The sequence below is a fragment of the Athene noctua genome, chromosome 20 (assembly GCF_965140245.1).
Source record: "Athene noctua chromosome 20, bAthNoc1.hap1.1, whole genome shotgun sequence".
NCBI classification, from domain to species: domain Eukaryota; kingdom Metazoa; phylum Chordata; class Aves; order Strigiformes; family Strigidae; genus Athene; species Athene noctua.
The window spans coordinates 7,877,623-7,893,233 of NC_134056.1; positions in this window are offsets into that span (position 1 = coordinate 7,877,623).

Consider the following 15,611-nt stretch of genomic DNA (forward strand, 5'->3'; position numbering starts at 1 on the left):
GGTTTTCCCTTGTTTCATTTTATTGTTTCCTTCTGGGCTAGACTCTGGGCTTTTCTCAGAAAAACCCTAAACTGTCCTATTAAATCAAGTCACCATAAGGCAATGCATGGCACAGCCTCAGAGTGTAGTTTGTTGTTCTGTTACTATCAAGTCTTATTCATCAGCCAGGCTCAGTTTCACCTGAGTTCACTCTTCTCTGAACTAAACCCCGGTCCTGCGAATAATCTCCGTCTTCCTCCTCCTCAATATAGCCTCAGCACAGAATTACTTGAAGCTGCTGTAACATGCTGCTTGTGTTTGCAGTAAAACCACTCGCTAATGGGCAAGGTTCATGCTATTTCCATTTGTGTTAGTCAGACTCCTGGGACATACAACCTTTTTCTTTCTTTTAAAAAAAAGCTGCATATTTTAAAGTGTAAACAGAACGTGGTGTTTTATTAAATAAATGTGACAATTGCAATAATATTTTGCAGATTATAAGAGAAGGAACTTAAGGGAAACATTTTCAGAACCTCAGCACTGTGTATTTTGCTGATGCTTAAATAAACTCTTCTTTGTTACTGCTGTTCTTTCTGTGGTGCTGTTAGTTTGATGCCACTTGAAAACCTTTAAATGCCTAGAAAAATCCTTCTGCTAGACAGGGATGTTCCTTTCTACCTTCTAGTCTGCCCAAAAACCTCTCAATCCCCTCAGTATCTTTGCACTCAAGCAGAGAGATCCAACTTTTGTAATTCTTTAGCTTTTGCAGGTGAGTCAGCAACTTCCTGGATTCCTATTAACAACCCAAATGAACTGTGGCACAATTGAGACCTTATGCCTGGATCCATCCTATGCTGCTGCCATCACCCAGGCAAAGCCCAGTTTGACTCAGCCAGTGTGGCAACAGCGTGTTCAGTCCTGGCACATGAATAAAAAAACCTGATCAGCCTAAGTCCCCTGGCTCTCCTCATTATTGCAAGAACAGGAAAAAAATTCTCCAGCTGGGAGGCTAAGGTTTAATGTGAAATCAAATGAAGGCTATCTCACCTCCTTAAAGCCACACATAAAGCAGAAAGACAACTAGACTGAAGTTATAAACCCAGCTTTTCTGCAGAGAAAGCAATCCCCTTCCCAGTCAGTCCCTAGAGCTCATCCCACCCCTGCTTGCAATGCTAAATGCAAAACTTGTTCACCTGAAGCACATTCCTTTTACAGTGTCTCACCCCACCAGCTGCTTTCACTCTGCTGCAGCCCTGCTAGCAATGAGGGCAACCAGGGCAATTTTTCCTGGTCGGTGGAAAGGGGTTAACCCCTTCTCTGCCAGTGCCGGGAGGAACTCATGGCCACCAATATAGAAACTGTGTGGTCTCTCCCGCTTGGGTCTTAAGTCTCAGCTTTCCCACAGTGATTCTGGCTTTAAATTGTGTGCAGTGAGTAATTCCCTCAGAGCAACTTCCTTGAAATGTCCATTCCCCATCCCCAAGTAGCATAAAAGAAAGAAGAAAGCACCTTGCTTTAATCCCTGGGTCATTTCTGCTGCTTTAAAGGCATTTCTGCTCTCTGTCTGGACTCACAAAAAGGATCATTAAGACATTCAGTAGAATGCAAAAACCTACAGAACCTAAAGCCTTCATCACTGACTTCAGGGTGCTCCTGTTTTCTACCAAGAGGGAGGCTAGAACCGGCACATCACAGGGCTGCTGGCACTTCTGATGGTGGGGAGAGCCAGGCGTGCTGCACAGGAGCCCTGCGGTGATGGGACAGGACAGTTCTGTGCTGTCTCTGTGCAGCCCGTTCTTCTAGCTGGTGAGAGTCCACCTGATGATGGCCGAGCCCAAAGCTCCCCATGGAAGCTCAGTGAGCACATATGGGAAAGAGAGGGAGTGTGGTTGGGGCAGACCTCAAACTCTCTGGCAGTGCCCTCTGAAATGTCAGGTACGAGGAGACAAAGGCTCAGTCTAAGCAGCAAGTGTCTGCTTGCTGCTCTTCTGCCTCAGACACCCTGCTGCCAGTCCTGAGCCACATCTTTCATTTTTTTTTTACCATGCTTAAATATTAAATTTAGCCATGAATAAAAAAAACCTCATTAGGTGCGTTACTGGATCTTAGCATGAAGCAAATCATCTGTATAGATACCATAAATCCATAGGTGGTGATGGAGAGGAGAAGGAACAGGTGACGGCATGCAAAGTAACTGCACAAAGACAGGCCTGTAAGTCACTATCACCGTATGAATAGCTGTTTGACTCCCAGTCCTCAGTGGGCAGAAACAACTCTGACTGCAGATCCCACACCTGCTGCAGGCAATGCTTTCTAAAGACTGGTATAGTCCCTGCCCACAGGGTTACATTTCCTTGGCATCTTCTGTGCTGCCTTAGCTCATGGCGAAACACAGCTGGCTTGTCAAGAGCAGGCACAGAAAGGCTTTGCCTTCTCACAGTGGCTGTGACTAGTTTCAGCCACTTGGCTCTGTGGCCTCAAACCTGAGCTGAGGAGCACAGATCGTAGGTGAGGGGAACCCACGGAGGCCAAGAGGGCATTGCTGGGTATCTGCTGCCTGGCACTGCCAAACATGCACACTTGGGACCGAGAAGTATTCAGCCTGAGAAGTTCAGGTGCTTAGCGCAGTATCACACCTTCCTGTCCCAGTGTTGAACAGGCTCATTGCTCTCGGCAAACCAAACACCTTGGTTCACACCTTAGCACCATCTTGGATGGCTTTATGGCCCTGAAGGTTTCATTGCTCATTACAAAGAGGCATCTATTTGTCTGGCCTCTCCATGCTGATAAATGAGAACGGTACTAGAGAAGGGAAGGGATAATATCTCCATTTTGGTGGTTTGCTAAACTCAATGCTCATTTCTGTTTCCATTGTCTCATGAATTTTTACTTGCCAAACTCCTTCAGGTGCTGACAGGGGTGGAAGGTTTGCCTGGGTGGAGATGGAGAGATCAGTATGTAAGCTGGGATGTATATTTGCGTGTGGAGAAAACACCGAACATTTAAGAATGTCATGGTTGTCCCTTTGCTGTGCATCACAGCTACTCACAAATGAACCAGACTGGAATTCAGAACCAAAGACCTGGCTCCAGCCACAGGGCTGAGCATGTTCCTTGCCTGGTGCTGGTGAGAGAAAGTCCTATTTCACAGGTACCACCAGGAATACAAACCCTGAAGTTGGTTTGGATATTGTGGTGTTGTCACATGGTGCCACATGAAGCTCTCCCATGGTGGGCACTGGTGTACTTTTCCACTAACCAGCTCATGCCTGCATGCCCACAGAGAAACTCTGGCTCTCTAGTGCTCACTCATCTCCTGGGGGGATGTAGAAATTGTGTGCAAAGCCCCAGTGACTTTAAAGGCAGGAAGCAGATGAGAAAAATGGCATAAATGACGGCCTTTTTTGCCTTACAGTCTTCTTCCAGTTGTGTTTCCCCCTGTACTTGGTGTCAGAGTCCCTTTCAACCTTCACACCATATTGGTATGGATTACATGCCTCTAGTAGTTATGTACCTTAATTCCCACCTTGGGACCTGCTTACACTGTCTTGCAGCTTGCTCCATCTTACTCATCATTTCCAAATTAGCTGAACTTGATTGAGCCAGATCAGACAGCAGCCCTCATGCACCAAGGCAAAGAAAAATTAGTCGCTGCACTCCCTCCTCTGCAAAACCATGCTTTGAAGAGCACTGCTCTGCGCATCTGAACAGAGCAGAGGCCACATCTCTCCTGATACTTATATAAGAGTTTAATAGGGGAAAAAAGTTCACAAAGCTGAAAGGCTGTGAGTGCTTCAGATGCACTTACAGTGCTGAGCCTTCCCTGCCTTGTCTTCTGTCTAGACAACACCTTAATAAAAGCAGCAGTGACTGGCAAGGGGTGGCACATGTTGGTATTCTGTTGCTAGAGGAATGCCAAACTAATGGCATTAGTGTGGGCTGATACTGGTGTAAACAGAATTAATCACTGGACCCACGAGCATGTGTGCATTTGCTGCAAGTTGAATCTAAATTAGTGAAAAACAGTTGCACATAGCCAAGGCTCAAAACTGTTGAGCTAAAAAGACAAATCGAGCTGAGCTGTATATTCACTTTGCCCCTGGATGCCAAGAAAGCTTGTTTGAAGATCTGCAGAAATAAGCCTTTTTTTGGTCTCTTTTCCCAAGAAGTTGGAGTATGCTGTACAGCGCTTCCTCTTTTGTGCAGTGCTCCCATTTTTGTTTCTCTTCTGATTTCTTGTTTTGTGTTTCATGCTTCTGAATTGCTGCAGTCATTCCCTTTCTGTATCTTCCAGCAATTGTCAGGGGAAAAAAAAAAAAGCCCCCAAAACATTCTTCAAACTAACTTTGCTCAGCATCACAGACACAGACACCTACCTCGATGGAAACTCAAGCTTGTTTGCTTTATTTAAACCCACTCTCTTACACACATGATATAGCTTCATAGATGCCTAGAGTCTATTTACCTCCTGGCTTGTTTTTCCCGAAATGGCCAATGGAAACTGCTCACATTTTTGTCTTGATAAGAATCCAATCATGGAAATTGATTGAACTTCTTCTTTGAGCTTTTCTCTTGCATTTACACTTTTCAACCAGCTTGAATTGTTTAATCTGCAGTTAATTTAGAGACATACAGCCATGGCTCTGATATATCAGGAGATCAAGATAAATGGCTTGAGTGTTTTTATGAGCAAAAATCTCTCTAGATTCCAGTACATAAATCATTTGTTGTGAAATCGCTCATTGTCTTTAGGCAATGTCATAGTGAAAAATTCAATCTATTCATGAGCAGAAAGTCAAGGGATTAGGAAAGGTTTGAAGGGAAAGACTCCACATTTATAAAAAAAAAAAAAAAAAAGAAAAGAAAGATTTATCTCTTAATGCTCCCCTAACACAGCTTCCCTGCCCTTGTTTTGCAGCGTGGACTCTTGAATTCAATTTCACACTCTTTGTCCGCAAAGTCTAGTGAATAGGAAGCAATGAAGATGTCCCCAGGGGAAGAGGGGTGTCTTTGTTTGTATTAATTTCAGGAACATTTTCCCTTTTCTTATTCCCTGATGAAACAGAGGAAAGCTGGAAAGTGGCCTAGTGATGATTTCTTACTGAGGGCCAGACCATGATCCCTGTGCTTGCTGTGAGAAATTATTTACTACAGGCTGGGCTATTTCTGCAGAGCTCAGGCAAGGACTGGGTAAAATGCAGGCCCCAGAAGAGACTCTGAAACCTTAGAATGCAACAGTTCTCCAGTTTTTTACCTTTTCCTCCAATACAGAAAGTGTCTCCTTTCACTTGAGTTACAGCCTCTCACGCTTCAACCTTGACCATTTTGTGAAGGTGATGGACCACTGTCAGTATACAGAGAGGCTGTTTGCTGGAGGACAACTGGAAATTTGGGGGCTGCAAGAGATGCAAAAAGCACAGTGAAAGTATGCGTGTGAATGAAAGACAATTGGCAAAAAAAATCCCCCCAGATGAAAGTTAAGGATAGAGATGGAGCCACCCAAGACTTCCAGATCTGACTGACTTACAGAAGTTTGTATCTAAATCCAGATTTCCCAACTGGACATTCCTAAAAATGAATCACAATTGCAGGAGACTGTATCCAAAGGTTGGGGATACACAGATTGAAACCAGACCAGGTCTCTGGACTTGAAGCTTGTTAGGGAACAAAAAGCAGAAGGACCGAAGACCTACATCTTTCCCTGTTCCAGGTAACGTTGCATGAGACAGAGGGTTCAAGATTTACCTCTTATATGTTCCCAACAAACTATTCCAAGACATGACATGGGCTCACTGCCTTCTAGAGGAAGAAGGTGAGGGAGGTATCCATGAGGGAGGTGTCCATATAGGATCAAGGCCATCTTTATGAAGATTTTTGTATATATTTAGGTGGCCTAAATTCCACCTAAGCCTTTATGCTTTTCTTATTGGCTGGTTCTAGGCCTTCACATATCCCTAGTCGATAGGGAAACATTAGGCTTAGGGACTTGGAGATTTAGGCAGAATTTAGGCCATCTGAACACATCCCTTTGAGCCTTTGTGCTAATTCAAGAGACTCCATTTTCTTTCTCTGCCCTTTACTCAGATGGATTAATGGAGCTATTCCCCATTTCCCCTTGCCTTCCCCCCTCCCTTCCCACTCCTCTGTCCTCGGCTTTGTATCACAGTCTGGAATTGTCTGCAGACGTGGCAGAAGAGTGTTTGTTATTTATCTACCCAAATCCATGGCCTCATGAAAAAGAATGTTTATTCATTCTGAGTAATTCAGCCCCCGGAGTCCTTCAAGCATTAAAGTTTTAATACTTCTCACCTGGAACAGCTGAGCTAGCCAGGAGAGATGAAGCTTTGATGGGAATACTTGATACAAATTTCTAGCCAAGCAAATCAGTAATGTTTTTGTACACAGGATGAAAATCCCAGCTTAAAGGAGCATACATGAAATTGTGAATCGTTTAACAGTCCTGATGAAAAAAAATATCTCTAGTAGTTGCTGGGAAGCATTTCCTAGCCATGAAAAAGGCATTCAAAATACCCACAAAAAGTCACCTACTCTTTTTATCTTTGCCATGCATGACCATCACCCAGGTGACTTCCCTCACCACAAAGTATCTCCATGCACACAGGCTCATCCCTTTGCTTTGTGAAGCAGAAGCAAAGCCACTGTACTGCTTGGCTACTGTGGGCAATGTCAAATGCAACAGGGAGCTCAAAGCCAGCTAATTTCGGTCTAACCTAAGGCAACAGTCAATGTGATTGCTCTGCGCTCCAGCTGCTTCCCAACTTTAATCCATTTAATTTGGCAAAGTGATGCTAATGAGATTTCATTGACAGGAAGGCCTACATACAGGACTGTGGGTCTTGATAGTGGATGCTGAGGCAGATGCCTAAGCTCCTTGGGAAATGCAAGTCTAACAAAGTGTTTCAAAATAGTCCACAAGTCACCAGCTTCCAGAGGATGCTTTTGCAAATGTTTTTATTATGCAGGTACATGGTTATTAAACAGGGGTTTTATGGCTATTTCAGCAGATACAAAGTGCAACAAGCTAGCTTCCACCTCTAATAAGTAATAAATATGTCTCCTGGTACTGCTTTGCCCTGCCACCTACTACTCAGGTTTATCCCAACTTTGAAGACCCAGAAAACTAAACAGTTGACAAAACCTGATTCACAGTTTAAATAAATGAGCTACCCCTCGTGTCTGAACCTATTCTCTGAACTCGGCCCAGAGCTAAGGGATCAGTGACTATTGAGACTGAGTTATACAGGGTGGTTCTCACATTACGCAGATTACATCCGAGAGCAATGAACATACTTGTCCTAAAATGATTTTAAGAATCTCACCAGAACATGTCAAACTAACCAAGAATCAAATTACGGAACTGAGAAATATGGGGCTGGAAGAAACTTTGAGAAATTCATTTTTATTTTTTCCATTTGATGGAGGCAGCTTCAAGCGTGCTGTGGGCATGCATGGTGGATGTTTGTTTATCAGATGCTTAAAAACCTTCTTGACCTCCTTATGTACTTGCTTGATTACTTCACTGTCTTCAAAATTGTAACACTTTCCCCACATCTGAAATTAATTTGATTTGTTATTATTCTTCTCCGGTATGTAAAATTGAACAACATCTTCCTTCTAATGACCTCTTATACATTGAAAGACTGTTAACATGTTCCCAATTTAGTCTTCTCATTCTTGGACTGAACAAACCCAATTCTTTCAGTCTTTCTTAAATCACATTTTCAAAACATCTAATCATTCTTGTTGTTCTCTTCTGGACTCATTCCAGTTTCTCTACATCTTTCTTGTGGGTTGGTGCCCAGAAGTGTGCACAATATTCCAGCTGAGATCTGACCAGCAGCAAATAGAGCGGAATAATTACCTCCTGTGCCTTTCATATGACACTCTTGTTAATACTATTCCAAAATGAGATTTGGCTCCTTTTTTTCTTTCTTTCTTTTTTTTTTTTTTTTTTTTTTTTTTTTTTTTTTTCCCCCACAAGGACATCATATTGTTGACTGGCACTGAGTTTGTGATGCACACAAAATCTCAGATGGCTTCCTGCCACATACCTAGTTCTTCCCCCACGATGCAGGAGACAGCCTGCAGCCCTTGGACAGAAATCCCCCTTTCCTCCCAGCTCAACGAAAAGTACCTTTGCAGCCAGGACCCAGTTACACAGACCATGAAGTGTGAACTACTGCTTTTACTTGTCTCCATTTACAGTGTGCATCCTAAAACTGTTGTCCCTTCCTATTAGCTTAAACAGTGCTGACAGCTCAATTCTCCTTGGAGGATCCTCCGGTCCCTCTCTCTCCTCACCAGCCTTTGCTGTGCTCTTTCTAAGAAAGATGATAGAGCAGGGAGAAACGGTACATGAATTTCAGTACTAATAGAGTATTTTCTTGCTAGGTTATCTTTGATCCTGAGAGTGACACACAGTATCTTTCCCAAGGCCACATACTGAAACATTTTTAACAAGGAAGCAGCAAGTTCTGAATATAGTGACATTAGACCTTGTCTGACAAAAACATCAATATCAGTGCATAATTAATGCAAGGTTCCACAGTAACGTGGACTGAATAGGGACAGAGTACTTTCAAAAATCAATTTGCTACCTGAATAACAAACACTACCGATTAAACCTGACAAGGCAAAACTCAAACAGGGGTAAAAAAAAAAAAAAAAAGAAATTACAAAGCCCACAAGCCCGTGTACTGTAACATGATGCTAGGCCAAAGTCCTCAGTCCCCTCTTCTTTCTTTTGAGTTGGTTACAGGAACAACTTCATTCACACGGGCAAGGTCCAAGCACTGGGGTGGGCTGCTCATGGGTCTTCTCTCCATTCTTCTTCCAATTTGACAGAACGACAGTCAGACCCTCTATATGCCCCTGGTTGCCCATGTGCAGGATTCCCAACGTGTTGAAGACTCCTGTGGGTATTCAGCACATGGTTTATGCATCCAGTCCACTTCCATTGCTGGATGATGACAACCTGTAGCCAAATCCGTTCTATGCGGAGCATCATATCAGCAGTGCTTTTCCCTTCACTGCAGCACCCAACGGATGATCCAGTTTGTTGTTAGGAAGCACTGTGCTATTGAAAGTCGACCCATCATTATCTTTTTCCCTCAAACACTGCTTTAAGATATAAGATCCTGACGCTTGGGTTTTGATTGAATCTGAGCAACTATGTGCTCTCTTCTTTGCATTAAGCAAATGCAAATGCCTTTGCATTAAGCAGAGTTGAGGGATGTGGTATCTCACTATTCAAGCACTTCCTGTAAAAACTCAGTGACTGTAACTGGTCCGGCTGGAAAATCAGGGCCCTCCTGGTCCAGAACCACTGCTGACAGACTCGGTTCACATACCAAGATACCTTCTTGTCATTGTTTACTCTGTGAAAGAAGGGTTTTGGCAGGTTCATCCCAAGTTTGCAGCTGCAGGTCAAATAGCAACAGCATTTGCCTTGTCCTAACCCCTTTCTGCTGAGAATCATTATTGCAAAGCTGATGCCACAACTGTTCATTTTCGCTCCCTCAGTGCCACAGGCTTGCCGGGACCCTCTGCACTCTGGAGGGGGCAGCTCTCCATTGCAAAAGCAGTCAACCTGTGAAAGAAGGTAAATAAGGTGACACTGCATTCTGGTGCTCTTGCAATTAGCCTGGTACTTGTAACTCAGCTTGCTGGGGTCAGAGCACTGCACTCGGTCTCGTGCCTGACGTGCAGATGAGACTGACAGTGCTGCACACATTTACTCTTGTGCATGCTCCTCTCTTAGCCCACACCAACATTTCCTGGAGAACGTGCTCAGGGCACTGAAATGGTTAAATAACTTATTTGTCTCTGCTTGCTTCCCAAGTTCTCCCTGGGAGCTCAGTCACTGCCATATGTTATATTACAGAGCATGAGAAATCAGACTGAGGTGGCAATTTTAACACCCTTTATTCATACATCCTATTTTTACACTGATAGATGTAAGATATGCAAAGTGTAATTCCCAGCTGAAGCAGACTCAGCACATGGTTCCTGCTGCCTCAGCCAGGGATGGAGGAGGACCAGCTAGGTGAGCTGGCGCCTGCAGTTGGGACAGGCAGCGCAGCAGGCAGAGCAAGCCCTGCCTGCCGCCTGAGAGTCTCTGCTAGGGGCTGCGTGTCTCTTTTTCACTGCTGTGTGGGCACAATCTTGTCTGCCACAGGTGGTCAACAGCTTGAGGTTTGCTGGTGGTTTCAGTTTGGAACTGGCATCTCCTGGCAGTGACAGGTGAGAGCCACCAGCATGATGGCAATGGCAGAGGAAGAGGCACTGTCTGGTCCAACTGCCCCTGGGCAGTGTCAGTTGTGGAGGTCTCAGAGGTGTTAGAAGAGCACTGGGATGTAAAGTGCTGGCCTTTCCTTTCCTTTGCCTGTTACTGACACAATTTCTCTGTTTTCTTTCCCCAGGAAGAGTGCAAGTTGCTGAAGGTTTTGCACTTCCAGTAGTTGCTTGTCTCTTAAGAAGACAGTTAAGTCAAAAATCAAAGTTATGCTTTGTTACAGGTACAGAAAAAGGACTTGGAGGCAAGGCTGTTATCATTATTTGCTACCACAGAAATAGAGTTGCTGCAACGGGAAGAGAGCAGTGGTTTACCCGTGTAGCAGGACAGACACTTGAGTCAGAATGGATGGGTTCCTGGGCGAAAGAACATGGATAGCAGAGTCCTCCTCCCCTCTCGTGAGAAATGCCACCTGCCTTTTCATGCCACGGGACTCCCTGAAACAACAGTGAAATCCCCTGCTCTGCAATGTGACTCTTGCAGGAACTAGTTAAAAGGCTAAAAAGAAACATTTCTAAGTTTAATTTGAAGCACCGTGTGACTGTGAAACAGATTTACATGAAAGTCTGAAGCAAGGAATTTTGGAAAGACAGTGGGGGTGGGAGCAGAGGAGACTGTAATTATAGCAAAGCCCTGACACAGATGCTGAAGCAGATGCATGTGGGCCAGGAAGGAGGCCGAGCAAAAGGGGGACAGTGGGGAACTTCCTGACACAAGGGAAAAGCACGTGTGTCCTGGAAACTGAGAGTGGGGATGGCAGGGGGAGAGGATCTTCTCTGAGACCTGGAAGCAACCTGAGCTGAGAATGAGGATCTTCCCTCCTCACTGCAAGTATGAGAGGTGTTCCCTGACAGCACAGCGTGAGCTCAGCTTGTCAGCCTGGTGGGAGAAAGTTAGAGACAGATCCGTGGGCTATGGGCTGAAGGGAGTCCGGTCCCAAGAGATCTGCTTCTTGGACTCATTCCTGAATCTTTCCTGAGATGGGTGCATTTGCAGCATCCCTGATCTGTGAGCATGCTCTGCTGGCTAATCAAAGGCTGAAGTTCATTAACAGTATTTTATCCTTTACCTGATGACTTATTTTCATGGAACTCATCAAAACCTTGTATCCTTGACCGCTCTGACAAAAAGACAGTCTGAGACAGGAGACATGAGCCTCCTTTCCCTTGAAAATCAGCTAGGAATGAATGTAGTAAAATAAAGCCTGGTCAGGAGGTGCTCAGTGCACACAGAGGAGAGCACGAAAGTTTAGACTAGACTGGAATTATTATGAGAGCTTTGCTGGGATGCGACAGACCTTCAGTGGGTCTTGGCCTGCTGGGTACAAAGGGAACAGGAGAAGAAATACCAGGCTGCTTGCCAGGCTGAGATATGGCAGTGAAGACTTTGTGCCACTGAATGTATTCATGCCCATGTGTGTGCTCACATAACTGCATCTGCAACACAAGTATAACGCTTATGTTTGTATTTGTAGACACACACATGAACCTGTGTGTGTTTTGTGTGTTCATGAGCTAGAGAAACCTCCAATCCCAAATTCAAACCACAGAGCAGCAAAATCTTTTCCTTAACACTTAATTTAATCTCTTCCAAAAAGTCTGCTTTTTATATCAATGTCCAAAGATCTCCAAATTCAAGCTGCAGTTTGCATGTTGCACTTAAGCCCAAAACCATGGGGACACTTCCTGACTTTAATGGCTAAAAGGCCTAAAATAATGTAGACTCAAAACTCTACCATATATGCCACCAGGAAGGGAAGAACAATAAAAAATCCCTGAAAGTTGGCAGCAGTCAGAAGAGTTTGGTGCTCCATCCCATTAGCAGCTGAGATGGATAATTAGACTGGACAAAACAGCATGAAGTGTACCCCAGGGAGTCATCCTGAGAGGAGGGAGCTGGACTGCATGATCTAAGAGGTCATTTGTAGCTGTAACAGCAGTGAACCTGATGTTTGTGAGAGCCCGTTTTTGCAGCAGTGCTCAGTAGTGGATCAGTGGAAGGAAGGCACATGATGTATCTCCTACTATCATCTGACACCTTCCACTGGTTGCCTTTTCTTTTTTCCTTCTTCTTGCAGATGGTCTTAACAAGACATCAATGGGTCTTTAAGAGAATGTTGCAAGAAAAAATAAAAGAGGCACCAGCTCTGTGCCAATGGAAAGGAGTGGAAGCAAGCCAGGAGACTGTGTCTGGAGTGCTAATTAGAAGATATTTCCTGCCATGGCGATGCTGTTATTTATAGGACTGAGGGTGATAAGGTGCGAATGAGTGTGATAGGGTGCAAGTGTGGTAGGGTGTGAATGAGGCACCCCAAACTGGGTGCTTACAATTATGAGAAACTCGTGAGTGTATTTTAATTCTGTCCATTAAAACTTGTCCTTTAGGCGATGCAGGCATGCATCCATAGATAAAGTCTTATTGACACAGATAAGGGCTTACGTGAATGTGCAAGCTGCATGCATGAACTCATACGCAGACAGACTTCTGACATACAGACTTGAGAAAACGTGGCTATTTTCAGTCTTGTGTTTAGCCCTTTTCCTCCTAGGAAACACCAGTCCCCTTTTAACACAAAAAATAGCCCACTTTAATATCCTTTTTTAACCTGCAGCTGCTGAGCTTACCCAGCAGAGCAGCTTGCCCAGCGCAAAGCCTTCTGAGCGCTCCGGGAGGCTCAAATGGAGAGACCAAGTCTGCACGTCTCATGCAGGCTGCTTGGCGGGGCTTGGAGAAAGCAGATGGCAGTGCATGCCTCCGCGGGGGTCGTAAATCCGTGCTGAACAGGGCTTGCCACTTGGAATGACACCCTGTTCCTGAAGCTGGGGATTTATTTGCAGCATTTTACGCATTCCTCATGTCGCTGGCATAGTTAAACCTGTGCGGGCTGGCGCTATTATGAAGTACCCCGTTGGCTCCGAGTTAAATTGGGGTTCTGATCTAAAAAGAGATTATGCAGAAGCAGCCTGCACTCGCTCATCAGATCCATTCCTTCTGGGTGTTCAGATTCATAGCAGTTTTCGCTGCTAATTAATACAAGTGTATAGTGCTTTTGATTCCCTGTAGCACTGTGGAACTGCCATTGTGATGGGAGCATGAGCTGGCATCCCATCTGCCCCATTTTCCCAAAATTCTGTTTGGAGGGATAAATCTGGCTTAGTGTTGCTTACCTGAGGACAGCAGAGCTGAAAGGATGCAGCAAGAAGGTAGATTTTGCTCTGCTGGGTTTTTATGAATGATGATCATGCACAGTGCAGAAAAAAACATTTGTTGCTTCTCAGAACCCAAACACTTAAGCCAATTTTGGCAGGAAGTTTTTCCATCCTGTCCCAGTCTGAAGAAAGCAATTTAGGAAGCAATTACGTGTGCAGTTATGCTGGCAGGTTTAGAGGGGGTGTACTCTGCTGAGGGTGGTGGAGATGGATGTGATTATTAGGGGGTAACCTCAGCACAGGACAGCAGGTCAGACTATCACCCTCAGGGAGGTGGGAGGGGGTGGAAATATTTTTTTTTGTTTTATCTGAACCCACATTGCCTCCTTTTATTGACAAACGATTCCTCATTAATACCAGAGAGCAGAGAATGAGTATCCATTTATGTAAAAAAATTATGCTGGAAGGACTCTTGATGTCTTGTCACTCTAATAGAAATACTAAGAACTTTATTTCTTTCTTGTGGGTTAGTCTGGTGCCAAAAAATAAAAAAGGCTCTGCTGAAATTCAACACCCCTCCTAGGGAAAGATCCAGCCGTCCCTTGACTGTAGCATGCCAGACTTGTGGGGAACACAGACATCTCCCGATGATGTCCTGACAGAGAGTAGCCATGTGCATGCCTGTGACAGGCCTCCTGCACACGGGGCTGGTGCAGACTATTGCGTGGGCTTAGGCACAGTGCCTGTGCCTGCTGCAGAGCCTGGGGCTGGGCAGCACGTAGCGGCCGGGGGGGCCCAACACAAAGCACCTGCACCCTCCTCTCCATCCCGGGTCCATGCGACTGTTTGGAGTGGTTGTATCAGCAGGATGTGGAGATGTGTGGCGACTCCCTGAACAAACCCTGTCCGTTATGTACTGCAAAGACATTTACACATTCACAATGGAAGGTGTAAAACACCATTCCTTGTCTTTTGCGCTTGCTGACAAAAAAACCTGCTCTGACACGGGCTGCACCTTGCAACATGCATGGTGCTAAATGAGCCAACAAGCAGTCAGCATAGAGCTGGGGATCCAGGAGGCTTTTTTTTTTTTTTTTTTTTTAAATTCTAGTTTGCCAGTTGCTTTCTTACGCTTGGTGCCACGAGCCTTACCAGTGGGAAAGAAGCAGTGCTTGGCCTTCCCTGGCCTCTTGGAGAACCTAAAAGGCATCCCCGTGATCTCATTCCGTTACACACAGAGAGCAGAGCTGCTTTTTGCTCATTCATAGTAAGAGTTCGGGCACTTATGTGAGCTGTTGGATGTAATTTCTTGTCTTCGTCTGTGAAAGGAAGCGACAGACTCTGATAGATTAAATATCTTGGTTCATGAAGGTTTTTTCTCTTCCTTTTCCCTCTCTACTCCTATTTTTCCCTTGACATGCTCTCCCCTCCCATCCTCATTTCTCTCTGAGTCAAGCTACAGTTCTTCATCAAAGAAGCTCTAATGGGATCACATATTTGACCAGCTGCCAGGGAAATTTCCAGTAACCTTCGAAACCCTAAACATTCCATTTTGGAGGATTACAGGGAAAATGTTTCATCTTTCTGATAGAGAAGCACCAAAAATTGAGAGTCGCCGCTCATCTTCTGCTGTTCCGATGGAAGGAGCTTGGGCGGACTATTTTTAGGTTACAAAGCTGTACTTTGCTAAGATAAAAGCTGGGGCTCTTTCAAAGCAAAAGCCTTAAAGTGTGAAATCCATCAAGTCTGTTATCCCGGGGAACACTGTGACATTGTTAGGCTGAGGCAGTGGTGAGATGATGTCTAGGTGGTTGTAAGCCCCTGCCCTGCGGAGGCTGGAGTCTCTCTCCTTCGTACCCACTTCTAACAGCAGCCTCTGACACTTTGATTTAGAAAAAAACCTGCCTGGAAATCGAGACCCATGTTCTCTCCCTGTGGTCTGTGGTGACCTTGTGGTCTTTGCTCTACAGCAAGCAGGGTGTAGGGCTTTTTGTTGGGGCCATTGCACAGTGAAAGGGCAGGTGGTTTGGGAGCTTGTGGTTGCTGCCAGACAGGAAGGGACAGAGATCCAGGGATCTCCTGTTCAATTTTAGATATGTACATGATGCGGGAAAGGACTTACTTAATCCCTCCAAGCACTACACTGTGATGAACGTGTTAATACTCGGT